The sequence below is a fragment of the Battus philenor genome, unplaced genomic scaffold (genome assembly GCF_028537555.1).
Source record: "Battus philenor isolate CCGP_79_NKW_IND1 unplaced genomic scaffold, ilBatPhil1.0.hap1 SCAF_9, whole genome shotgun sequence".
NCBI lineage: Eukaryota > Metazoa > Arthropoda > Insecta > Lepidoptera > Papilionidae > Battus > Battus philenor.
This window is the reverse complement of record NW_027181759.1, coordinates 360,099-387,248: the sequence shown is the minus strand read 5'-3', so window position 1 is coordinate 387,248 and position 27,150 is coordinate 360,099.

The window sequence follows — 27,150 nt, the reverse complement described above, 5'->3', positions numbered from 1 at the left end:
TTGACATTTTATGTATGAGCTCAGATAGATGAATGTCGGTCGGGAGTGTTAAACTCGTGGTCCGCAAGCCACAGACAGTCTGAGGTTTTTGCGGTCCAGTCAATATATCCGTTGAGTCAATTTTGCGAGTTTTCTCGCCCAATAAATTTTCTCCTCAAACAGTTAAGTTTATAAAGATTGGAAAGTCCTTAACAATAATTTAACTTTATACATGTTTTGAATGGAATCAGTCATAAAATAATTATAGAATTTAAGTAATAAAAATGTGATATAAAATAACAATATAATTATGAAAATGTAAAAAGAAAAGAGGAATGAATGAAAGATGATACAGAGCAAAAGGGAAAGACAGCAGAATAGTGGCATGAAAGAATAGACCGAAAGACAATGTGAAGTATGAAAGAAGAGAAAGTAAATAATAAAAAAATATGTGAATAATTAAAATTGCCCGTAAGATCCCTGTCACACAAAAGATAGGGGGTACGAGAGGCCCCAATAGCGAGGGCCATTAAAAAAAATGGAATCAGGCGTTACCTCGCGGAAGTCTATCCTAAGTAAGGAAAGGACCAATATTTAGCCACTTCCGTACATGCTTGCATTTGCATGTGCGGAAGTGGCTAAATATTGGTCCTTTTCTTACTTTATACATATTTATTACAATGTGCTAGTAAAAATTAAATAAAATTTCTCTAAGGACATTTTTTTTTGCAGCCAAAGTTAGCTTTTTAGTTTGACACCCCTGAAGCAGTTCATCAAACCCCTCGCCGTAGGTTAACTGCAATTTATCAAGCAGGGCAGAAATGCAATCAAACGTTAACTGCATATGGGGCTGTCGATCGGGAAATGGCTTATCTACTCGTGTCAATTCCTTCGGAAAACAAATGAATATTGCTGTACACGTGTATCGAAGTGCATGCAATGGAACTGCCTTAAGGTAAATTGTAAACCAGTTCCTTTATGTTCTGTTCCTCAACTAGCTTCATGTTTCATTCAACCCCAACCCACATATTTATTTTACATATTTTTTTCCTTTGTTTTCATTTATTTATTAAATTACTTTGTTAGTTAATTTTTTACTTTATGTTTTGTGGTCAAAGTTGCCAGACACTCTATTTTAATTCTTAGGTCTTTTTTCTGTGGTCCTACTTTGACTTCGAAATCATGACGGAGTCCTCCAAATCCATTACAGCTGGAGACATTATGCACCACGGTTTTGTCCACCTCATCTCGAGAATCATTTGGAATATATATTGGAAGGACGGTTCGTTTATAAATTTATTTTGGACTAATTTTAACATTCGAATTTTTGGACCCTCTACAATGAGCTGGGGGCATCGATTGATGCCAGTCCTTCGAAAAAAAAATGTACATTAATATCAGTAACACAGCGGCCCAAGTAGTCAAGGGATAACACTAAAAACCCTGACAATAACATTCCTTACTGTTGATCCTACAGGATCAATACTGGTATAGAAGAGAAAGAGTTAATACAATGATGGTCTATAAAGAAGCTCTGCGAAGACATCGCACCGGATGGGCCGCGACCTGTGGAGGCGGAGGGGCTAAAAGCTTTCGAACATTAGCCGGTTGCAGCAACTGTAGCAACAACTACACACGGACACAAAGAACGTCGAACAATTAAAATTTCAAAAACGTTTCCAGATTTCAATTATAACAAGCATCAGCAAGGAAAAACAAATAGTATTAATGAAATGAATAAAGAAAAATTAAGGAAAACAATTCAAAAGGAAAAAATGTAGGTATCGTTCAAAAAGTTAAAAAGTTTGATAGCTGAGATTGCTGTGCGGCAACATCTGTTAAGCCTGTGACGTCAGATTAGGAAAAGAATCTAAGAGTAGAGCCGCCATATAGGATGAAAAGTTATATGGACCCATCTAGAGGGGTGATGATAACAGAAAAAAACTCATCCTTCTCTTATCGTCAACAATTAGTAACTATTATTGTAACAAAATGTAAAATCACATTAATAAAATAATTCCAAAAACACAGATGACTTCTTTTTGGTTCAGTCACTTCCATACCTTTGCTTCTGATATGTTAAGTCATATTCTTAAAAGCTACATCTAAGTTATTTACAAAATAAACTAAATTTAAATTTTAAGTCACTTCCATCTCCATTACAAGTATTGTAGCAATAAATATAAAATTATCTGTAATTAAATGGGTATTGGCAGGAGAAAAATATGTTTTTATTTAAAGGGTGCTGGGTAGAAGGCCTGGTCTGATTTTGCACCGCAGCTCGGTACTCCCCTGATGGTGGTGGTAAGCAGCCAGGATCTCCCAGATCTGGTCAGGCGGTAGCAGATCGAAACGAGGAGCACCGGTAGTAGACAGGATGTGTTCGTGCCGGTGCGAAGTAAGATTAAATTCAACATCAATGACCGAAGGTTATTTTAATAATAAAACTCGCACCTGCGAATAGATGTCACAGTTATAATATACATATATAAATATATGTGCAATTTGCTCCGCTTACAGTTAACCCTGAGATGGTTTGCAATGAAGGAAAGGAAGAAGCCGAAAGCAGTTGATGTGATTTTTTACAAAAGTTGACAATTTCAAACAAACTTTAAAACAAAAGGAGAAGAGATAAACAAATAAACAAATTGAAAAATAATAATGAATACATAACGATGGAACTATGAACACAGGCAAAATGTTGAGCCCTGACTTACTGCTTAATATTAATGTTTTCATAATATTTGTTCAACACTTACCCCTTTGACGTGCGAGGCGATGTAAAGATTGAGGCGTGAATTAAAAGATGCTCCGAGAATGAAGTTAAAGAACCGAGACGAGAATTTATTACGTAGATTCTTATTGGCCCGGCGCGTGTGACGTCACGTAGCTGGTTAACGCAACCGACACAAAAATTGTGTGTCGATGCTTGAGACGATACCTTGCTAATGAACGCAACCGAGACCTAAACTCCTGTGGCTGGTGCGCGGGCGCATTGAAATGTTTGTTATAAAAACAAAGGTCCGCTGAACCGATAGCACGCTTCCTCAATTCTACGCCACTTGAGATGTACCGTGCCCCACTGAGTCTTCAACAATTTTTTACTGTATTGCAATTTATATGACATTTTTCCAGTTAATTTATTTTTTATAGTAAAATTTTAATAAGATATATGTGACGCTAACATACAACATTATAGTATCAAAAGGCATTAAATGTACTAAAGCAATATCGTATTTAAATTATTCGTCTGAAAGACAGCAGTCAGAGAACATCGATAGTGCAACTGATTATGAGCAAGTAGACGGGAAGTGATAGGTCCGCCCCCCACTAGGTCGCTAGGTATCGCTGCGTCTAGACCGCTAGGCCGGGTACTGTGGCGATCTTTGACTATGACCTATGCCGTAAGTTTAAAATTAAGAACAAGAACAATGCCAAATGAACTCATGACGGAAGGGATGCAAGGAAAACTCGACAGCAGTGAGTATCGCGTTATGACATTGTAAAATTGTTATTTCCGCTAAGTTTATTCCCGCTTTACTGCTTCTACAAGGCACTCTGCCGTGTTATTCTCCTTAAATGTCGTTTACTATGAGATAACTTATAAGTATCGCCATGAGCATTTACTTATTCTATTTCATCATAAATTCTAAATTTTCTTTGTCTGTCTTTTCGCTTTTCTGTTTCGTTTATAATAGGTGGACCAATTTACGAAAAATAGTGTCTGGTCGAAATGCAGGTTAATAATACTTTTTGCGGTAGGTATAAGTGGACTGTATTAGCGGGGCGATTGCACAAATTACGCGGTATGGAATACTATGTAGCGTCAATTTGTCGGTGGCAGTTGTGTAATTCGAATTGTTTGCCGCATGCGCATTTATCGATGCACGACTGCCACTGCATGTGCGGAAGTGGCTAAATATTGGTCCTTTTCTTAATTAGGATGGACTTCCGCAAGGTAACGCCTGATTCCATTAAAAAAAAAGATTGCAAAAAATGCTCGCTTCTTTTTGCCCACTCATTTACAACCTATTGAAATGATAAGTAAGTTAGTGAACAAACGGACATTAATCATACATAAAGAGGTTTTTTTAGGCAAGCATATACCATCTTAGACATCGTCATCGCTTAAGATCAGGTGAGACAGAAGTCAAATGCTTCGCCTATAAAGAATAATAATGGGATAATGTTGATATGATATATTTAAAGAAACAGAATGTTTAAAGGTGGTTGAAAAAGACAGCTTTATACCTGGCTGCACTTGATTGCTAGTTTAACTTGACCCTGCGTGCCGTGAATATTAACAAACATCACAAACAGCAAGACATTGTTGTTTATTTATATGTATTAATAAGATATATCGATGTACAAGGGATTATTTAAAGTATCGTCTGTGTAGTATTCAAATGGAACATTAAGAAAAAACATAGTTATTCTTATTGGTTAATTAACTTAGATGTAAAATGACAGCGTAAAGCCATCGACTACTGGCGCCATCTATCTGCGCCGAACGAACTAATCAACATCCGACATGTCATAAGTACATGTTTTATTAAAATCAAAGTAAACAATTTTATTATTTACCAAATCTTTTTTAATAGAGAAGCAGAGAAAACAAAGAAGATGATGTTAAGAATCTAAATGGATTAAAATCAGTGCAAAAAATAGAATGAAATGGAAAGCCTAAACGAGAACTTTGTCGGAAGACAAGCTGAAATGATTTATCGACCGTTCCTCGATACTCTCTAATATCATATTAATATTATGGATATTTTCACCAAAAAAAAAAATAATTTACTTTTTCTTGTTTGCAAAAGTAATGGCATAATGTCAACGAGTCTTAATTTTTATAAATATATAGGTACATACCAGAGCTTGTTCGAAACTAATTCTCTATATATTTACACAGTAAATATCAAAGTACAGAATCTTTCGGCTTCAGCAGCCACCGGATGCACGATCGATGTGCCCCGCCCACTTCTACTTCATACCGGAGTATCCTTGAACTACGTCGGTGATCCTGGTTCTTTTGCAGATTTCCTCTGATCTTATTGGATCACACAACGAAACCAGCATTGCCCTCTCCATGGTTCTCTGGGCTACTTTGAACCTTCTTATCAGGCCCGTCGTAAGTGACCACGTCTCAGGTCCTTATATAATCACGGGTACACATTGATCAAAGATCTTCGCCTTCAATCATTGCAGTACTTTGGACGACAAGAGTTGAGATTTGATCCAAAAAAATAGTTTTTGTTTCTGGTATTTACATTGCGTGTTTTTATTGCTATTTGCTTGAAAAATCAGTAATATTATTGTGGATAAATAGCGTTTTCATTTATGTAAATTAAGTACATATTTATAAAGTAACTCAATTTAGATGTAATGGAACATAATATTAAATATCCTATTACAGTGTAAAGGATTTTTTAAAAGTACGTTACAAATTGTGAATAATTGCTCACATTTATCCACTCTTTAAAAACAGTCGTCAGAGTGATCGCAAAGAGAACTTCGGCAGTGTTGTTGTTTTAGGCTCTTCTCAAATCTGAATGGAAGCCTTGTTGCTTTAAGTTGAAGGATGTTGTTATAAAGGTCTATTGGATTCGAGTGTCTATCACATTGGGTATGATTGGGTATGATGTTTTTGATTTTTACAAATAATTACCGCATTTGGTCCAATAATTTGTATGTAGTTAGTGATAGTGATATCATTTATTTTATTTATGATAGTGATATGAAATATTACATTTAAAAATGAACACAGACGATGGACGATATCAAAAGCACATATGCATTAAAAATAAAAACGTAATGAACAACATACAAGACATGCGTCGTATATTTATTCATAGTATTATCTATTAAGATAATTTATTCCTATCACTTGTGTACATTGTGAGAAGAATGTCAGTAGAACTCTTTTTATTAGCTATGATTATGTCAATATTAACATAGATCGTCTGAAAGAGAATTTCCACCATTGCTTTGTAAATGTATCCGTTTCGAAAGCCTTTTTGGTAGTAATATCCATTGTTAAGTTCAGGAACACTGTAAGCTATGTGTATTCTGAATGACGCTGAAGAAACTCAATACATTAAGAATGAGTTTCATACGGATTATAAATTCAATATATGCAAAGAAAGTACATTTCTTTATTGTGATTTTTATATATGTCATTGTACTTATTTATCTTCAAAATTTCCTCGCAAGGAGTTATAAAACTTTAAAATAATAAAAATTAATTTCAAAATAAACTTAAGTTGACGTTTCTTTGTTTTCAGGTGACACTGTTGCATAATTTTGTATGAATAAAATGTTAAATATGCCAATATAACCCAAATACATCTAAAATAAAAAAATCTTTGATTTTAAAAGGAACGCTTTATTGTAAGATCAGAAAAAGTGTTTAATATATATTTCAGGGATCCGGAAAGTAATGTCGTTTCTATCGAAATATTTTATAGAAAAACCGATTAATTTTGTAGCGCTCCGGTATTGATTTTGTATACAAGATAGCAAAAGGTTGTTGATAACGATGGTGAATATATTGTTGTTTAGAAATAAAACTTGTTAAAAATGTAGTCGTGTGAATTTAACTTAAGAAAGGGACATTACTTTCCAGTCTCCATAATATAAATTTCAATTTAAAACTACGAGGGTTTAATACGCATCTTGATTTACAATAAATACATTTAAAAAACTTTTAAGTTAAGCGGTTTTTTGATACCCATATTGTGGTGGTTGTGGAAAAATATGTACCTAGTCCGCCATATTGGAACGGCGTCCATCTTGAATTTCAAATTTTGACATAATCATCGTGTTTTACTAGTGTAGCCCTTTCATTTGATACCCATATTGAGGGGGTTAAGGAAAAATACGTAATTCGCCATTTTGTATCGGCGGCATCTTAGATTTATAATGTTATTGATTTTGTTATATTGTTTTGTCATCTAAATTAAATGTGTGTACCAAATTTCAGATCAATCTGACAACGGGAAGGTGCTTTAATTTCAATTTCTAATTTTGATCCAAACAAATAAATTCCGTACGGGTCGAACTAGATAAAACCGTTTAAAAACTTGTTAAAAATGTAGTCGTGGGAATTTAGCTTACGAAAGGGACACTACTTTTCAGTCTACATAATATAAACTAGAATGAAATCGTACTCGCCTATAATTCCATACTTCAATTTAAAACTACAAGAGTTTCAAACGCATCTTGATCTAGAAAAAGCCTGCAACACACGGAGACGGGTATTTTTGTGAGCACTTTGTATAATAGGATACTACTTCAGGCAACTAATTCTTCGAGATACGTCTCGAAGAATTAGTTGCTTGAAGTAGCAGTGAGCGGGGTGCATCGCTTTTGTTGATGGCCGTTGTAACCGAATTGTATTCGAGTGGGGATTTCGAGCCGGGAAAGGCGAAGTGGCCTCCAATAGAGAGGCCGATGACGTATTCAAGGTTGGACATCTTCATTCTGACATCTGGCAGTGAATGTCTATTGCTTGACATGATAATGATTTTCTTTGTCTTGTATCATATTTCTCATCATTGTTATAATCCAATAGAAGGTTAATGAAAGACTTTAGGTATTTTTTTTATTAATTTATTATTAATAATGATTTACTTGGACATACATCTACATCAGAGTTCCCCAAACTTTTTTGTGTCGTAGACCCCTTGCCATGTTTTTCCGTGTTGGGTAGACCGCCTACTTACCTGATATTGATTTCCTGTAAATTTCTAACTGTAGTGAAGTTTAGTGTTAAAAACTTAAAGTAAAAACACATGTTAATTTATACATTTATTAATTGAATATAAGTTAAAACTACTCAAAATAAAATTTTGTATCTGTTACGTAAAATATACGTAACATTAAATAAATATAAAATAAACTATGAATAAAATAACATAAAATATATACTTCACAGGTACTCTTATAAATAATGTAAATGTTTTGATATTATAAGATAGTGTAATGTAAGTAAATAGATACTATCAGTGTATGTGTTGAGACCCACTATCGTGGAATTGCAGTTTGTCATAGACCCCCAGGGGTCGATATAGACCACTTTGGGAATCACTGATCTAGATGATTGTTGCTATTTGGAGTGGATAGAATAACTATATAATATAGAAAGTAATTAACGATATTAAAAAAAGGATTAACATATGTTTGTGTATGAAGGACAGAGAGAGATTATAAGCACATTTGTGTGTGTGTATGTGTGTGTAAGCATAAATTCTTGCGTGTGTGTGTGCTAAAAAAAAGTTGGGTGCAAATGTAACTTGAACTTCGCTATAAAAAACAATCTCTATCAACATCATTATTGTCATCATCAGCCATAAGATGTCTTCTGATGGACATAAACCTTGAATAATCAAAAATGTATGTGTCAGAATGTACAAGGGCTTCGAGCCGTTCAATGTGTCTTGATGCTTTTTGTATGTCATAAATATACATATTAAGTATTTTATTTACATTATTATAGAGATTGTGGAATTTATGCTACAATTTTTTCCAGGCTACATATGTTGGTATAAAGAATTATATACGATTTTCTCTTATACCAGTATCGAAGCAAAAATAAGGCAATATGTTTACTCGCTCGTGTACTCATAGCATTTGGTCGCTAATAAAGTGAGCCGGGGACTTTCGCCGGGGAACGTCGGGATTATCGATGGCCCTAATTGAATCTGCAATGTTCCAGTCGGTACCAAGTCAAGCGGTAAACGTTCTTGGCAGGCGGGACGAAGTAGATTTTTTTTTTTTTGCTTATTTGTTTTCGGAACCAACGTCTGCTGAGAGTCACGTATTTTGAGATGACGATGGAGTCGAAAATGTTATTGGAGTGTAGTCTAGATTCTGAAATTCAAAAAGAGTAGGCTCTGGAGTGGTGTTCACCAGTCGGAAGATGCGGCGTGGGTAGATTCCTACTGGTGGAACGACGAGCAGAGAAGCTGCGATGGAGCAACTGGCCACATGCTTTAGGTTGAACAATCATTACTACACATTAATCTAACGTTTACCGTTTCAATGTAAGTTTTAACGAGTTTATAATTCCGGAGGTATACACCTCGGAGGGCTGTCCACTCCGTCTCCCTGGTTTAAATAAAACAGCATCTGGCGCTCGTCGAGTTAAATTGATACAACGGAAAGTTTCAGGCGGAACTTGTAACTTAAACAGGAATTCTTTCGAGCCCTCGCAGCTCGGCGATGAGAACGTTTCGCTTTTCTTTTATTGAATAAATGAATGTAACGCGCCGGAGGGAACATCTGCCGGCTGCAGAATTATTCAGATTTCTTTTTATACTTTAAATTATTTGTGTTTGAGACAGACAGAGATGCCTTGAGCGGTAAGTGTTCTTCTTCTTAGTCGAGTGCCAACGAAATATTATTACATCATCATTATTTCAGGAAATAGATGTCCACCTTAAGGCACAGGCCTCCCCCTAAAGTTGACTAACCTTGCATTGCCCGTATTCAATGCGGTCTTAAATATTTCATCTGTCCATTTTGTGAGGGGCTTACCCACGCCGCGTCTACCGGATCGTTTTCTTTTTTAATTTAATTTGTTTCAATTGTTGCGTTCATTAGAACGCACCCAAATTTATTATCTATGAACGCATCTGTTTTGCATGCCCCTTCTTACACTCGGTACAACGCGCTCTCTCTCTGACACGCCGCGCTACCGAGCGGACGTGTCGCTTCAACCGCTGTTCATCAAAGGAAATACTTGTAACTCAGATTGAGATTTATTGCTCTGTGATATTATATAAGTTTAACCATCCGGCAAGTGTTTTTCTTTACATCGAATTATCTATTACGGGACGAGAGGCCTATACTAACGACCACCCCTCACAATTATTCATAAAGACTCTTTCAGGTTTCAATTTTTTCTTTAAACAATTACGGAAGCATTAATTTTTTTGATGTTTTAGTAAACATAGATATTGGTGATATGATTTCATAGTGACTGAAGCGTTCCTTACCAGAACTTTCCCAAGGTATCGATTCGATTCTGTTATTTCTCCTAGCGATGTGCTTTACTTATTTTATTTTTATTGTAGCAAAAATTTTGTAACAGATAAGAAGAGAAGAAAGAGTAAGAACAAACGTTATAATCATAAGTATTAATATTATTATGAGTCTAGACGAACCAAATTATAAATGTCATCCGATCCAGAACACAAACCGCCTCTACAAGGCACAGGACTTTCCGCAAAGATATACAAGGAGGGATATACCATAATCGCTACGCCTGGCAGGCTGATAGGCGATTGCAGTGAGGTACTATGGTACGCAGAGGATGCTGTTGCTCATTCTATGGAAATATCTTTGAGAGTTGTGGTAAAACTATACAATTATGGCACAAAGAGTGAATTATATAACATTATAGTCCGAAAATAAAAGGAATATAGTAGTACCAAAAAATAGTGCAATAAATAGTATAATATAAGATGATAATTACAAAGAAAATACGTGTTAAATATTTGAACAATAAATGTAATGTTGCAAAATAAAATAGTAAGGAAACCTAGAATGTAGTGATTGAGGATGGATGTATGGCTAATGGAATGAAAGAGAAAGACTGGGAAAATTGTAGAATGAAAGAAACAGTACGACAGATAAGATGATACATGAAAGAGAAGAATGATAATAATAAAAAATATGAATAAATTACTAGAAACAAAAAGTCCCTGTCCCACACGAGATAGGAGAACGAGAGGTCCCCAACAGCGGGGACCATTAAAAAAAAAAACATTATATTCCGTGAATCAAACCCGTTACATATCATCGCATACATCAGTCCACTACCGCTTGCGTACCATTTGTATATGAGTATTTAAAATTTTGACTTAGAAATAATATATTTATAAATATATATTGAGTAGCAAATTCTTTAAAAATATTTCTCAATGAACCGCAAGCTTATAAGTTATAAATAGCTCTTAGTCGTTTTTTTTTTTCAAAACCATTTCTCAAATTAGAATCCTGCTTAACTTGTAATAGTATGTGTCAAATATGTACATAAAAAAGATACGATGTCATTATATAATCTGCCGAAATATAATACTTAAGTTATGTCAGTCATGTGATATATCTAAATCTGTGAAGTCACGCGTACGTGCTGACAACTAATAGATAACATTGTGATTCGAATTTAACCGAAGTTTGTGTTACCCGTCAATCCAAAGATAACCAGCGGTTGGTTTCGTATTATACTCCAAGTAAATAATTTAGTTTGGCGGCAGACGTAACAGTCAATTGCGGTCGCTTTTGTGTCGGGCCCACACACGGACGGCTGTGAAGTTTGAGCGTAAAGGATTCGAGTTAATTTGGACTCAATAGATTTTAATATTTAATGGAATCAGGCGTTACCTCGCGGAAATCCATCCTAAGTAAGAAAAGGACCAATGTTTAGCCACTTCTGCACATGCAGTGGTAATCGTGCAATAAAGTGCACCGCCCGCCAGCCAGCTGATAAATGCGATGCCCCGTGGAGGGGCGAAACACGTGTTGAGTAATTTGGCGGTGGCGGTTGTATGATTCGCATTGTTTGCCGCAAACGCATTTATCAGCGGGCTGGCAGGCGGTGCACTTTATTGCACGGCTGTGCGGAAGTGGCTAAATATTGTTCCTTTTCTTACTCAATAGCTTTGATCTAGTTATACGAACAATGGCGACCACGAGGCGGTATACACACCGTGAGCCAGCCCGAGGTGAGGTAAGTCACAAGGATGCTGGCGGCGCAAGACCTATCATCATGGCCATCTCTATAAAGAGCATCTATCGGCTGTTATAAATTAATGAATGAATAAATAAATTGAGCATTTGAATTTTAGCAATAACATTTGCCTCAGAACAAGAATTTAAAATATGTGTATGGAGAGAAAAAAAAAGATTTTTCGCTGACAATGTAAACGCATCCTAATATCGTTGATATTACCCCTCTCTCCTTGAATATCACTCAATATTGTGGGTCGTAATCGTACCTGGAAAGTTTCGGACACATTACATATTTTCTTTTGTGGTGGTTTTCGACGGTGTGCATTGCTTCAGCTTGAAGTATTGAACGTGGATCTAGGTCCCTATTCATCTACCATTCCAGCAACCAAAAAATTTTCCGCTTTTTCTGGCTATGTGACTGGAAAATTCAATAAATCCGTTTTGTGCATTTAGTGTAAAGTTATTATTATTTCTGATATTAACTATGCCCGGCAGTAAAGACTAATTCGAAAGCTATGTTGCCACTCCTGCAATTTATTAAAAGAGTAACAAATTTTTTTAAAAACCTTAAAGTATACTAGGATATAGTGTAATTCTATATAATATCACACAATATCTATTTTTCATCCCCCTAAATTTTAAGGGTGGTCCACCCCTAAATTTTTATTTTTTATCTTTTAGACAAAATGTTTTGTTTTTATTTTTTATGATACAGCAAACAAAATTACATACAACCCTAAATTTTCACCCCTCTCCTATCAACCCTTATTTTTTATTTGTTAATTAAAAACTTTATTTTTTTTTTGAACTGCATAGGCCACACGCTCCGAAGGGACCCTGATCACATACCGAGGTAAGCCCTAGAATGGAATCGTCAAGGAAAGCGAAGCAAACCTGGCGGCGGACGATCACTGCAGAAGTGAAGGCAGTTGGAATGACGTGGAGCGAAGTAAAGCGCGAGACTAAGACCGCTTGGAATGGCGAAATACTATGGGCGCCATCTGCCCCATCTTGGGAATAAATAATGAATAAACTAAGTGCATTAAATAAAAACTATTTAAATCCTTTGCAAAACCTTTATAGTAATCGATGCAGAATACGTAATATAGACAATATTTTACTGCTTCTATTTCAATGCCCTTGACTTTAAACAAACTAGAATGGTTTATTTAACAAATGCCCATACAAAGTCTGCGGTCGGCGACTTGAGAGGTCGTAATTAAATGGCGAATTTCTGACAGAAAACTCGGCGTCAAGTCCCTAACTGACTTATCTGAGTTAACAAAGATATTAACAGCCATTACAAAGTTATTTCTAGTTTTGAATTACGTTTCGGGCGCGGTATGACCCTGCGGCGATATCGAACAGCGCTGAATAAATCAATCTACGAAGAAACCTTTGATTGTTTTCTTAGTACATATTTATTTATATATATATATATATATATTAGTATTATTCGTGAAGTTTTTACAAATACATTTAATATGGAAGTTATAACAAATTATTTTCAAGCTTTTTTATTTTATACATGCCCTGTAACAGAACGTTTTACAAATTTTGTTTAATATACTAATAATCTGATTGCAAATGTGAAAGTAGTAAATAATATTTACAAATTTATGAAGAAACAAATCAAATTTTTATTTGTATATACATATAAGTAAATATATATATATATTTATTAATATATATGCGAGTGTGTGTGTGTGTCCTTTCATTTTTACCCTTTCGCAGAGTTTAAGAGAGCATTTATTCTAGAAACTAAAGATAGATCGAAATTTTTTTAAAGTCCATCAACCAAATAAATTTAAATAATGTGAAAATAAGAAAGTATAAATTAATTTTTATGTCAGGGAGGTCTATCGGCTGAGAAGAAAAAAAAGAACAGAAAAATATTCAATCTTTTTAGTTTTTAATTTTATTATACTAATTATGTCTACGTGGAAAAATACATATTTTCACTATGTTGAATATCATGAAATAATGTTATCTGCTACAACATTTTCAATATTTGAATCAATATCTATACGTGACAAATATTTTAACTTTTTATCGAGCAATTAATTATATTTTATGACTCTAAAATCACAATTGATGGAGATTCTTTTCTCTTTTATACTCTTTTATTTTTGTTATCCGCTACTATTTTTTTATTTATTTTCTTTCTATTTCTTTTCATTTACAAACGCTGTTTACGCCTAACTATTTGCAGCTTTACCAGCATTTTCACTGATTTCCACTTCAAATGTTACTTCAAATAAATCTAGCAACTAAAGCTATATCTATTTCTAAACATACTGTATAAAATGATGAATCTGAACTATATTACAATGTAAGTAGCCAGTACCTTTCTGCAGAATAAAGTCCACAGGAACAGATAGTAAACAATAATTTATTTTAATATGCAGCAATCCGAATTTGGATAACGCTTCACTGCTTTAAGTGTTTACACCTGTAACAAATCATCCTGTATATCAATGTCGTAATCATCATGCATACCAACCAATACATCGTTTTGCGGCCAGAACGAAAGGCGTGTAAGTGAAAGGTTTGATTTTATTCTCGGTTTCTTTGGAAAACCTCTCCGGGTTGAATTTGTTGCGACCGTCTAAATGTTCGGGATCGCGTCGAATCGACCAAATAGGTGTTTCAATAGATTCACCCTTCCGAATCTGTAATATAAATAAAAGAGAAAGGAATCTGTATCAATTGTGAACAAAATTTTACAATTCGAATAATAAAGATATTTTTCGTATGGAGATTGTTTTAAGTATTAAACATGCTCAGACATAAAATATGTTTCATATATATACATATACATATATATATATATATATATATATATATATATATATATATATATATATATATCTCATTACACCTTAGTAATAATACCTTAGTCAATACATTCAATAAAGTGAAATAATTTTTAAAGAAACAAAATCTTAATTATTAATTTAAATTTCTACTTATCTGTTGGTTCTTTGACTAGAGTAGACACTTTGACTTTTTTTATGATGGCCCCCGCTATTGGGAGTCTCTCGTACTTCCTATCTTGTGTGGGACAGGGACTATTTAACATTATTTAATTTTTCACAACCCTTTTATTTTCTTTATCGTCATTTATGCATCTTATGATCTTCCATTCGGTATTAATTCCACATTTTTTCTTTCATTCTCTTTCGCTCTATGACCTTCTTTTTCTCTCTCGTTACACATTAGCATTTAAATTATTTTATTTCTGTTTGTTTCCATCCTTTTTATTTTTCATTTATTTCACATTAGCTTTATAATTTTATTTATTTACTTACAATTAGTACTATTATTACTTTTTTTATTTACAATTTTATTAATCTTATTTAGCTTTTGTTTTTGTAAATTGCCTTTGTAATTATTGCTCTACAAAATGAGAGGAAGTCATCCTTAGTCGTTTTTTCTCTCAATAGCCCCCATTGCTTCCTCCCTGATTTTTACGCTAGACCGGCACTCGAAGTCGAAGATACTTTGACTATACTAGAGTAGATAAAATAGACATACAAAATAAACTGTGTAATCTCATATTTTGTTGAAAATTCAACCGTAAAATTAGCCGTTATGAATAAAGTCTAGAAATGTGAATTTACAGTTTCAGATGTTCATGCGAAACAGTTATTACCTGCGAGTACTTGTGGGAGTGTATTGTAAGCGGTTTATATGCAAATTGGGCGCCCGTAGCTGGGCTCCGTTTGTTAGCTGTGAAACTAAGATCCTTCTCCTTGCCCCCCCCATACCTACTAGGAGATAATTAAGCATTCGCTGCCGTGTTCGCTGTTTAATTTAAATTAGCATAACATACTGGAAAAAGTGACTTTCGATATTATCAAAATACATCTTGATACTTTCAATAAGTTTCGTTTCAGGTACAGAGTGTTTCTTTGTCGGTAATATGACTAATATCGATAAACAAGTCATCACTAGTCAAGGCTACGGCGCACAGGTAGGTTTAATCACACTCACAAGACTCAAGATCGAGGCGGTCATCTTTGTTCGTCGAACAATGACACCTTCAGGCTGTATAACAGTGTCCATTATGCAACGCTAACAATATCATGTCACATGAACTCATGTATCTATTACACGAATGAGACTCAAGATGCAATCGAAGGATTCATTAATGTAGCGACAATGGCAACTGTCGCAAAGATACTAGCACACCACTTGAGGCTAGCTATTTGGAACAGGAATATTGATACGCTGAGTATTGTTAGGGTATTGTTAAAAACAAACAAGACACCAATGCTTTAAGAACCTAAGATTTAAATTAGCAAATAGTTTAACACAAAAAAACACTGTGACCAACAGAGCGAGTAAAAAGATCGGAAATATTAAATACATTTGTAAAAACAAAGGTACGCACTCAAATGTCTGTGAAATATAGAAAAAAATATGCATCCCTTAAAATCTATTTTGATTTATATTAAAAAGCTTATGTAATTTTGATATAACTCGTTTATACTTCTTCTCCTTGCATTATCCTCTTTATTGCTGCAGTTCAGAATCCCTGGACATCTTGTCTCCCATAAAAAAACTTAGTAGTTCATTTTAGGTTCTTTTCAGGTCGGACTGCATGTTGGAACATCCTAGCTTTAATTGGATTCGGATGTCACTATAATGAAGTTCAATCTGATTGTTATTTGTACATTGCGATCTTCTGACATTGTTCTTACGACATAAGTGATAATTGTTCTTAAGTTGATATTAACTTAAATGAATAACTTATATAGCTTGATAACACCTTCTCAAAAGATGGACAAAATTTGTAAATTAAACCACAACATGTCACATGCAAGGCTTCTCAAATCTACAAGATAGAATAGCCTGGAAAAAAATTGTTGCAGAATCAGACGTACTTGACCACTACCCTCAGTCATGAGTAAGGAAATAAGAATAAGAAGAATGCGGCTAAGTATTATTAACAATTCGAACTTCATTAAGTGTTAACATAGTAAAGAAATTTAGACAATAAATCATAAAAGACATTGTTGTCATTGGAGTAATAAAGGTCAGCAAATCAAACAACTCATTGCTTTGAAATTGGATAACCTATTTTACTTCATACCCATTGCATCGATATATTGAATGAACCAAACAGAGACAATTGTTGTAGTGTAGACAAATGTTAGCACAGTGAAAATCTTATATGCACGCATCGCGTGCCCGTGTCCCCCTCAAAGCGCTTACGCTATAATCCGATTTCATCTGCTTGTTGAGTTTGTAAGCTCCGACGATTGTCCAATTGGAGGATTGTCTTTGTCGTGCTCTGTCCCGAATCTCTGACGTAACTGGGGCATTACGTAGGATAATATGATGCAAGGCCATAAAACCAACGTTCATTGTGCATTTTTGTTTATTTATTTAATATTCTTTATTGTACACACTAGGATACATTTACTATCACACAAAGCAATCTCTTACAGACAATCATAGTATGGGTAGATATATAAATATTGGGTAGTTAACGTGCATAAATCATATATATATATATATATATATATATATATATATAATATATTTTTGATTATATATATATATACACAAACATACATACATGTGCATATAAATCATAGACTTATAATAAATAAGGTATAATACATATTATAAATGTAGTACAATAATAAATATAAACATCAAATTGATTTAGATAGCACTTGTCTCAGAAAGAATAAAGAGACAAAGGATAGAAAAGAAATGAAATGATCGATAAATAATTATCTGTTTATTCTAAATATAATGTACAAAGCAGTAGTTATGAAGTGTGTACTGATTCAAGTTGGCTACAGCTGACAATAGCAAGAGAATTTAGACATAAGTTACATCGGAATTAATAAAAGCATCGCTAAGGTGAGTTGATGTTTAAGTAAGTTAACTTAAATGAGCTAATGCCTTAACCACGAACAATATAGGAACAGGAGGACTACGGCAAGTTGGCAAGTCTGTTAGTGACTCACTATCCTAAGTCGGAGCGAATTCAGTCTTTCATTTGTTAGTTTATACTTAAAAGGACTTTTGTTTCATTCTTACATAGTTGGGAAATCCTACATTAGAAAGCTTTCGCATGTAGTGGCAACAAAAGTATTTTATATACCTTAGATACTTTCGTATACTACTGTAGTTTAAAGTGCGTTGACTTAGTGCCTCAACGTTTTAATGTAAAGCTGGAGCTAAAACGAAAATAACAAATTTAAAATAACTTTAGAAGTTACACTACTTTACATTGACATTAAATAAATCTTAGAGAGATACAAATTTTTAAGAACAGATATGGACTTAGGACTCATAAATGTTCAGTTTTATAATCAGGTACCAGAATAGAAAGAGATTGAGTAGCTTTGGTCTATAGGAAGAGAGTCATCGTTATTACTCCCCCAATGATTTCTAATAGGACCCGTTGGAAACAGCCTGTGTTCAGTCTCTTTTGTTGACATAAATAAGCTCGTCTTTTCACTGTTGTTGTTGGACTACTAATGGAGTCCACGCCTGCGCAGTAAACCAGTTGGGGCGGATTGCCGATCTGACCCACCGCCATCTAAATATGTCGCCTTCAAATCGTCATATATCGGTCATTATAAAATTGTTGGGCTGCCTTCCTATGTTGCGTTGGCCAGTTCACGGTCTTCGTTTTAGAACCCAAAGACCACAGTCACCACCTGTTCTGTCCTGAGTAAAGAGTGTAAAGTTATTATTTTTATCATGAAAAATTTCACGTACAATAATCATTATTTGTTACTGATTATTATTATAATAAAATGAACAACAGATTGTAAAAGGAAGTCATGGAGATAAATTACGGCATCTCCCACGCAGTCTCTCAGTAATCTGTCATTCGAAGCAAGTTTATTTGCGAGTAAAAATGTTACGCGGTCGGCGACTGAAAAATGAGTCTCTATCAGCTGTTTCGGAACAAATAAATTTGTTATCTGGTTATTTTCGTCCACTAGTACTGTGGAACTTTGAGTTGTGATATAGTTTTTGAATAAAATCGTACAATGTTGGATTGTATCGATATCGGATATTTTTGTGTGTCGTCTGTCTCACTTAGATCCTTTCTTAGATATGGACTATTGCCACGCACAGATTGTCGCCTATCAAATTCTGTCTAGTCTAAAATAGTAGATAAGAGTAAAATTGTTGAAGAGTATTCCCATACCAAGTAAGAAAAGGACCAATATTTAGCCACTTCCGCACATGCAGTGGTAGTCGTGCAACAAAGTGCACCGCCCGCCAGCCCGCTAAATATTGGTCCTTTTCTTACTTAGAATGGACTTCCGCAAGGTAACGCCTGATTCTGTTAAATATTCCCATACCGTCCAGATATATCAAAATGCCCAATATTACCTAAGGATAAGTTGGACAGATGGTAGCTGGGGCATTAGAGTTCTGGAGTGACGAAGTATTAAGCGCCAACCAATGTCGTTCTACAACTTGGACAGATGATCTTGTTAAGGTCATTATAAAAGGCTGGATACAGGACGCTTCCAACCAGTTCCATTGTAAATTTGTGGGCGAAGCTTATGTCCAGTGGTGGACGCCTTATGAGATTTTTTTAAAGATGTCATTAGACCACGTGCCGGTAGACGAGACATGTGTAAACACTCCATTAGGGGAACGTTCGACAAAGTTAGTAACGGAATGTCACTGGAAGTGCAGAGCCTATGTAATTAAGGGAATAATATAATTAAAGGCGATAGTAATGATCTATAACCTCATTCTTGATTTATTGAAAATGAATTAAAATATGTTTCAATCGTTAATTCTTGATGTAATGTAAATAAAGTATCTATTTTATTCTATTATTTTAAAAGTATACTAATGTCAAAGATTGTGTGATACTGTACTTAGGTCATATTCTGTTTTGTGTATATCGTTTTGCTGATTTAGAAACAAATATATCTACACCAATACAACGTTTTGCGTCGTTTCGTTTTGCGTTTTTTCGAAGTTGCGTCGCTGCTTAATTAGTACTAACTTTCACTGTGCGTCGTTAGATTTTCGAGGTTGTGTTGTTTTGGGTTCGACTCATTAATTTTTTTTTTTCCTAAAAGTTGGCAACACTTTTGTTTCTAATTGCCCCATGCCATCAAAACTCGGGGATTCCCTTTCTATATAAAAATCTAGGCAATTTTAATACAGTTTTATTTTCACTTTGTTTTGCTAATTTTAAGAGTTCAGTTTCAATTACGTAGTGTGTTGTGCTTTTTTTAAAAGAGAATAATAAATTTATATAAATTTTCACGTGTTGTTTCTGGTTACAATAAAGATAAATATTAATCCAATTTATTTATTGGCAGAGTTATATTATTTTTGTTTTTTAAATGTTTACTTTGTTCAATTTTCATTTTAAAAAGTAGTATTTTCGTGACCCTGGAACCTATCTTCGATCTTTACATGGTTTTCTATAGAAAATCTTAATTCACTTTGCGGCGTTTCAATTTGCGTCGTGTTTTTTTGGAACGTAACCACGACGCAAAGTGAGGTATTGGTGTATACAAGCGGGAGATCGTTACATGAGGGCAGTGCAAAGCCATTCATTGTGACTATCTTAGGGGAGGTCAATGACATGCAGCTAATATTTCCTGACATGAATGACTGAAATAATATCAAGACATTTGTTTAAAGAATAAGGTTTTGGAAGATCAAGGATCGGCAAACCCCGAGTAGGACTTCCAAAAAGTGGAAATACTTCCTTGTTAAGATCATCATGAAATACCTATGTCCAACAATTCATATTAAAATAGGCTTATAATTAAATTTTTATCAGTTACACGACAATTTATTTAGAATTCTAACCTATCAACGACATCTTTATCCATTAATTTCTTGATAACGTTCTACGCCAATAAATAAGCCGTCAAAATATATTATTAAAATATTGCTTCTATAAACATCATCCCAAGCGATATCTACATAAATAAACAAAAAAAGTTTCGATGCTTTTGTAATGACAACATAATTTAATTACAATTTTAACATAATTTTGTGATAAAAGACGACAATTTGAATTTTTAATACTTAAACTTAGACCTTATATCTATTTTTTGGTAAATAAGATACAAAAGTACATAATACGTGTTTCAAACATATTCATCCTTATTTTCATGAATTCAATTTTTATTGAGAATTAAAATAAAGTTTACTTTTGTTCTTTTAATTGTCTACTGGGATGCAACACAACTAAAACTTTTAGCAGCACTAAGTCGGTTGGGTAAACAATGTATTTATTTGATGAAGGCAAAGTTCTAGAATCCTTTGTTTATACAAAGAAACAATTTCCTGGATTCTCTCTTCACATCTATGTTCGAAAGAATTTTTAACTCTGCAAATGATTTAGGCAGCTTAAAATGAACGATTTTACAGAAGCGAAGATTTTTTCCGGAGAAGCTTAAAGTGAACGGTTTCCACGATTTTTTCCAGTAAACGCCTGTTCGTTTTTAGCCCAAAAAGGTACAAAACGTCCGATACCGGCTAAAAGTGTTTACCGCTTGACTCGCCCCAAACTGGAACATCGCAGATTCAATTAGGGCCGTCGATAATTTCGACATTCCTCGGGAAAAATCCTACTTTTGCTTTATTAGCGAGCAAACGCAAGAGAGCAAGCTAATATACAATACCGCCACAAATTTTTCTTCCAAAACAAAATTACACGTAAATGCTGTTTCAATTTCACGAAACAGAGTTTTGTTAATAATTGAAAAACAACCGAAGATTGGTATTTTGCTTTGGATTCTTTTCACAAATGCATGTTCAGTTTCATAAGGATGGTCAAAACTTCTGTCCATGTTTTGTTAAAGATTACCATATTCATTATATTATTAAGATTTGATAAAGATGAAGACCTTTGGTAAGCAAACATCATCATCATCATTATCATCATCATTTCAGACGCAGGACATCCACTGCTGGCCATATAACTTCCCCATAATTTTCCAATACCGTCTGTTAGAATTTTCTTGCAATTAGTATCTAGTTTCAGCTTTAACAAGATTGTCTGTCCAAATTAAGGGCGGATAACCTAGGTTGTCCTTGCCAATTTTTGGTCTTCACTCCAGAACTTTAAGTGAAGTAGAGTCCAAAGAAATATAGATTAATAAAATAAATAGTGAATAAGAAAGGGACTACTATATAGCTACTTCCGCTATGCAGCAGTAGTCGTGCAATGAAGTGCACCGTCCGCTAGCCTGCTGATAAATGCGCGTGCGGCAAACAATGCCTGCACTGTTTGCCGCACGCACATATTGCACGACTACTACCGCATAGCGGAAGTAGCTATATATTAGTCCCTTTCTTACTTAGGATGGAATTTCGCAAGGTAACGCCTGAATCTATTAGATGATAAATAGTGAATCTGTAAAGTCTAAGTCTCTAGTCTTTGTATTGTCACAAGTTATTTCTGAGTGAACACTTTATCCAGATTTAATGGAAATATATGTAAAATCCTTAAAACGTTTTGCTGAAAATAAGCTAACTAATCACCCTGTATATGACAAAGATGCGTACTACCCTTTGTTGTGAAGTGGGTTCGTTACATCGAGACGGTTAATGGGGGAAGCTATAAAAGAAAGTATGTAAGGTCGGAATTAATTTCTGGACGGCGCTAATATATTTCTTTGGGCCGGTAATAAGATCAGCGGGACGTATGGGGCCGGGGTGAAGTACGGTTATAGGCGTGGTTAATTGGCTCCGCAGCGTCCGCGCGCCATACAAACGCACAATAAACATGACCCGCGCGAGCCCATGCCAATCTGTGATCCGAATACTTTCTTATTTAGATCTATGAATCGACGTCTTCGGATTTTTGTGCAAGATTTAAGAATCTTTCTTTATTTTTTTTTTGACGGGACGCTCTTGGTCATGGAGATATTTCGCTTATACAAATTTACGAAAAAATCCTGGATTAAGCTTTATTAGTCCATCGTAAACATAAGCGTGTTGAGGGCTGGTTGTTGGTATAGGCCCCTCGTCGCATAAATGAATGCGTTGTTTGTAAAACACTTGCCGGATGGTTTAAACGTGTATTAATTATCATAGAACACAGCGGTCGAATTGACGTGTCTAGCCGGTAGGCCAGACAGAGACAGAGAAAAATACATAGAGTTAAAAGAGAGAGTGGTAAAATAGATCCGTTCTTGTGTAATGAGTTTGAATGTATTCTAATAAATGCCACAGTCTAATAGACTTTGATCAATTCACTTTTCCTTGGACAGCTATTGTCTCATTGTCACAATTCTGGCCCAAATGTTCACGGAGCGCGAAGGATTCTCCGAGTACCCGCATAAGTTTAAATTTAAAGTCCTTCGTACACCTGTGTCCCTGCGGTGGATCAGGCCGCAACGCACCCAAGGACCGTATTCTGCAGCATGAGAACAGGTTTTTAAATAGAATTGGAAATTAAAACTGCCAGTGGTAGCACCGCCTCCTTGGTGGGGGACGCAGGATACCGCTATATTTTTTAAATTATAATAAGGAAGGTAATAAAAATAAAGGCCGTTCATGAACATGCTATTAAAAATAACTGTGATATAAAATAACATATTCAATAATAAGAATTACAAATAATACCTTTTAAAGAATAACCAAATGAGAAATGTAAAGAAGAATATAAAATAAAATGTATAAAAATGTAAAATTAAAAAAGGAAAAGATGCAATAGGAATGAAAGAAAATGTAAAGGAAGGAAGAAAGAAATGCTGGATATTATAACGGACGAAACAAGAAAAATAAATAGAACAGTATTGAAAAAGTGTAAACAAAGTTCCGGATCCAAAAAACGGTGGCCATTAAAAGAAATATCTCCAAAATGGTGTCTGTTTTTGGATAACTTGGCAAAATGATTTTCAAATTAGAGAATAAAAGGTTGTAGGAAGGTGCTGCTTATCTTAAACTTCTAGAAGATAAAGAAACTAGTGCTCGAGTTCATGACATCCGCAACATTTTTGTCTCTTGCTTTCAATTCTCCTCCTTACGTCGTATTCCTCACTGTTGTGAGGACGGTGACCTTTATGAAAATATTGTCATGCGCTATATAAAGCCATCTTTGCCAGGTTTTTCCGTTGTGTATTGCTTCGGCTACTGCGATATCAAGAGTGTTTCTGATCTGATCTGAACCTGCGAGGTGATAAGTTTGTATTGAAACGGTTTTAAGTAACTTTTGTACTTTAACAAAAGAATACCAGATGAAACCAATTTGATAGAAACTTTAATCAAATTGTGCTTAATTATAATAATAATAATAAAGCCCTTTATTCCAAAATTAGTATTTACAAAATAATCTATTGCTACACATTTCAAAACTAAATTTATTTTTAAAGTATGTCTCTAATTTCAGTGTGCCTGTTGGCATAGGCCTCCTCCAAAAACTTCCATTGACTCCTGTCGTTTGCAACCCTTCTCCATTTTACACCCGCAGTCAGTTTCAAATAATCTTCCCATCTTATTTTTTGTCTTCCTCGATTTCTATTTCCGTCTCTTGGGTACCATTCTGTTATGGCCTTGCTCCTTTTCCCATTCTTGTCACGAATCATGTGATCGGTCCATCGCCACTTTTGCTGGTCTATTCTTTTTAATATATCCGTCAGTTTAGTTTTCGATCTTACAGTGGTATTTCTGATCCGATCTTGTCTTCGTATGCCTGTCATACTTCGCTCCATTGCTCTTTGACATATGGCTAGTTTTTCCCTGAGCGATTTGGTTAATGACCAAGTTTAGCATCCATAAGTTAGACAAGGTAGTTTGCATGTGTTAAAGGTTTTTCTTTTTATTGCCATCCCAAGGTCTTTAGACTGCATTATTTCCTTTAGGGCCCAATACTTTCTCCATCCCATAGCTATCCCCAGATTTATCGCTTAATTATAATAGCATCATTCAATTTTAAGATTCAAGTATTTCAATATCATGAAAGTTCCTAATATGACAAAACCTCATAGCCAGCCGCGACAGGATTTTTTTATTTTGATTTGTTTAGTTTAAATTTTATCAACATAGTGTTGATATCCCAGGGAAAACGTTTGAGAAAATTTAAATTCTACTCTATACATAGATTTACTTTTCGGCTTAAATCTGGTATGACAGAGTAGGTCGAATTATAATTCATAAAGCTACACGACATCTCTGCGTCATCAATGGAATATTCTAGATATTATTTATATATTGGGAAAATAGTATGGAGAAGCTCTTTGTAATGTGTATGCAGCCTCCGCAAGATGTATTGAATGCGAATCGATGCCACGAGTGCGCTCTAACGACCCCGCCGGCCGCCACTTCAAGTTTCACTTGAATGGCCAGGACTCTCGGATTTCAATAATCATCACAGCGACTTGAATGACTTCCCGCATTCACTACCACGAGATTGGTTCGGACTACCAATAACAGAACAAAATGCTTATTAGTGTAAAATCTTTAATATATATACATAGCACGTTTTTCAGCGAAAATCTTTAAAGCTCTTACACCTATTTTCAATCATCCTATATAAAATTAACTATTTCTTGTATCATCTGATAATCCAATAACTTTTTTTAGTACAAAGTCTTCAATGATAGATAGTAAACAATAATTTATTCTAATATGTAGAAACTGTAAAAATCCTTTTTCTTACTATTATCTTTAGAAACTGTTTATCTTTGGATAGGTTGTATCATATAATAATTGAGAGCAAATTAACTATACATTTTTTCCTTTAAACATTTTACACTTACAACTAATCACGTTTTATAAGTCGGAATATTGTTACTACTAACAGCGTCAATAGATGGCGCTGGTTGTCGATTGCCTCGCACTAACTTTTGATACAGATAATCTTTGAAAAGAGTAGTCATTAGGGTGAGTCAGCAACAAATAGATAAGAATGAACGACTACCAGTAATTTTTTTTAATTATTACCTTTTTGGGGTGATGAATTTAAAACTCTATCGCTATCTAATATAGAATATAGTTTAAGTAATTGTAAATATGAATGTATTACCTTTAGTTAGTATAAATACATTTACTTATTAGGTTGTTATTATATTTTAGTGGTTATTAATTAAATTAAGAACAATATATGCATAATAGGGATCTAAATGCTATTAGCGCTGGCATTTCGAAACTTAAAAAATTATGAGCGACGCATCGTTTCCTTGTGTGACATTCTGTGTATTAATTATAATTATCCCAAAGTTCGTCATTTATTTATAAATATTTCTACGTACACTATATTCTAGATTGTACAGCGCTACATTCTTTAAATATTTTTTTTAAATACTAAAATCTGTGATGATTGTAATGAGAATATACAAAAGTAAAAATTAAATTATTAATTAATGTAAATCTAAAATGTAAAAATAGTACTCGAATAATCTGGTTATTTTACTAAATAGATTCAAAATCTCAGATTGAGAAAGAGAGAGAGATATTACAGCATTAGTGAAGCCATCTTGTAAAACATCCCAATATAAAAAAAAACTGCTATATGATCTACATTGTTATATAAAATAAAATACCATTGCACATAAGGAAACTACCACAAAGGATATTTTTACATAATTTAAGGATATGGTTAGTAGATAAATGCTACTATAATCGTAAGGATTTCTTAGATAATATTAAATAGAATAAATACGTAATGTAAGTCAGTAGTTAAAAGTAGAATTGTTTTAAAACAGTTATGGCTGAACATGTGATACTTATGTTTATAAAATTATAACATTTTAACCATTTTTACGTAAATAAAAATATTTAATTTCGTTTCGTTTCATTTCAATGTATGAGAAAAATAAATTATTAAAGAATGTAAAAGTAATAAAAAAGCAAACAAAGAAAGAAAAAAGCAAAACACAACAATATGTAAATCTTCAGTATTCAGATGGAAAGGCGACGAAAGTAAGGTGATGAATTTATGAAGAATAAAAGATGAATGAATAGATGAAATTGAGAAAAAAATAAACGAAAATGAAATGATAAGTTTTTGTAAGAATAGTTTCCATGTATCCATGAAAGGGGAAGTACGTGACACAATCACATTATGCAATTTTAAAAAAAATTAATAATGTTCGGTTATATGTGCTAAAATAAATTTAAAAAAATGAATTTTTTTTTCTGTGATAAAAAAACTTACGACTCCTTATCTAGGGAAATTGAAATTTCACGTTCATATGTCATATTTATTTTCAAAAGAGTAGTCTACTATGGGCAGGTGTGCCATTATCGCCACTCTTGGCAGTTGAGTTGGCGATCGCAGTGTAGTACTATGGTACGCAGGGGACGCTGCTGCCCATCTTCTGGAAACTTGTTTTTGTGTAGTGGTAACTATTTATAAATTATACACAAAGTATGAATTACATCATATTGTATCTCAGGAATCAAACCCGAGACATAAGATCGTAAGTCTCAGTCCTCAGCCGCTGGACTACCATAAAATGACAAATA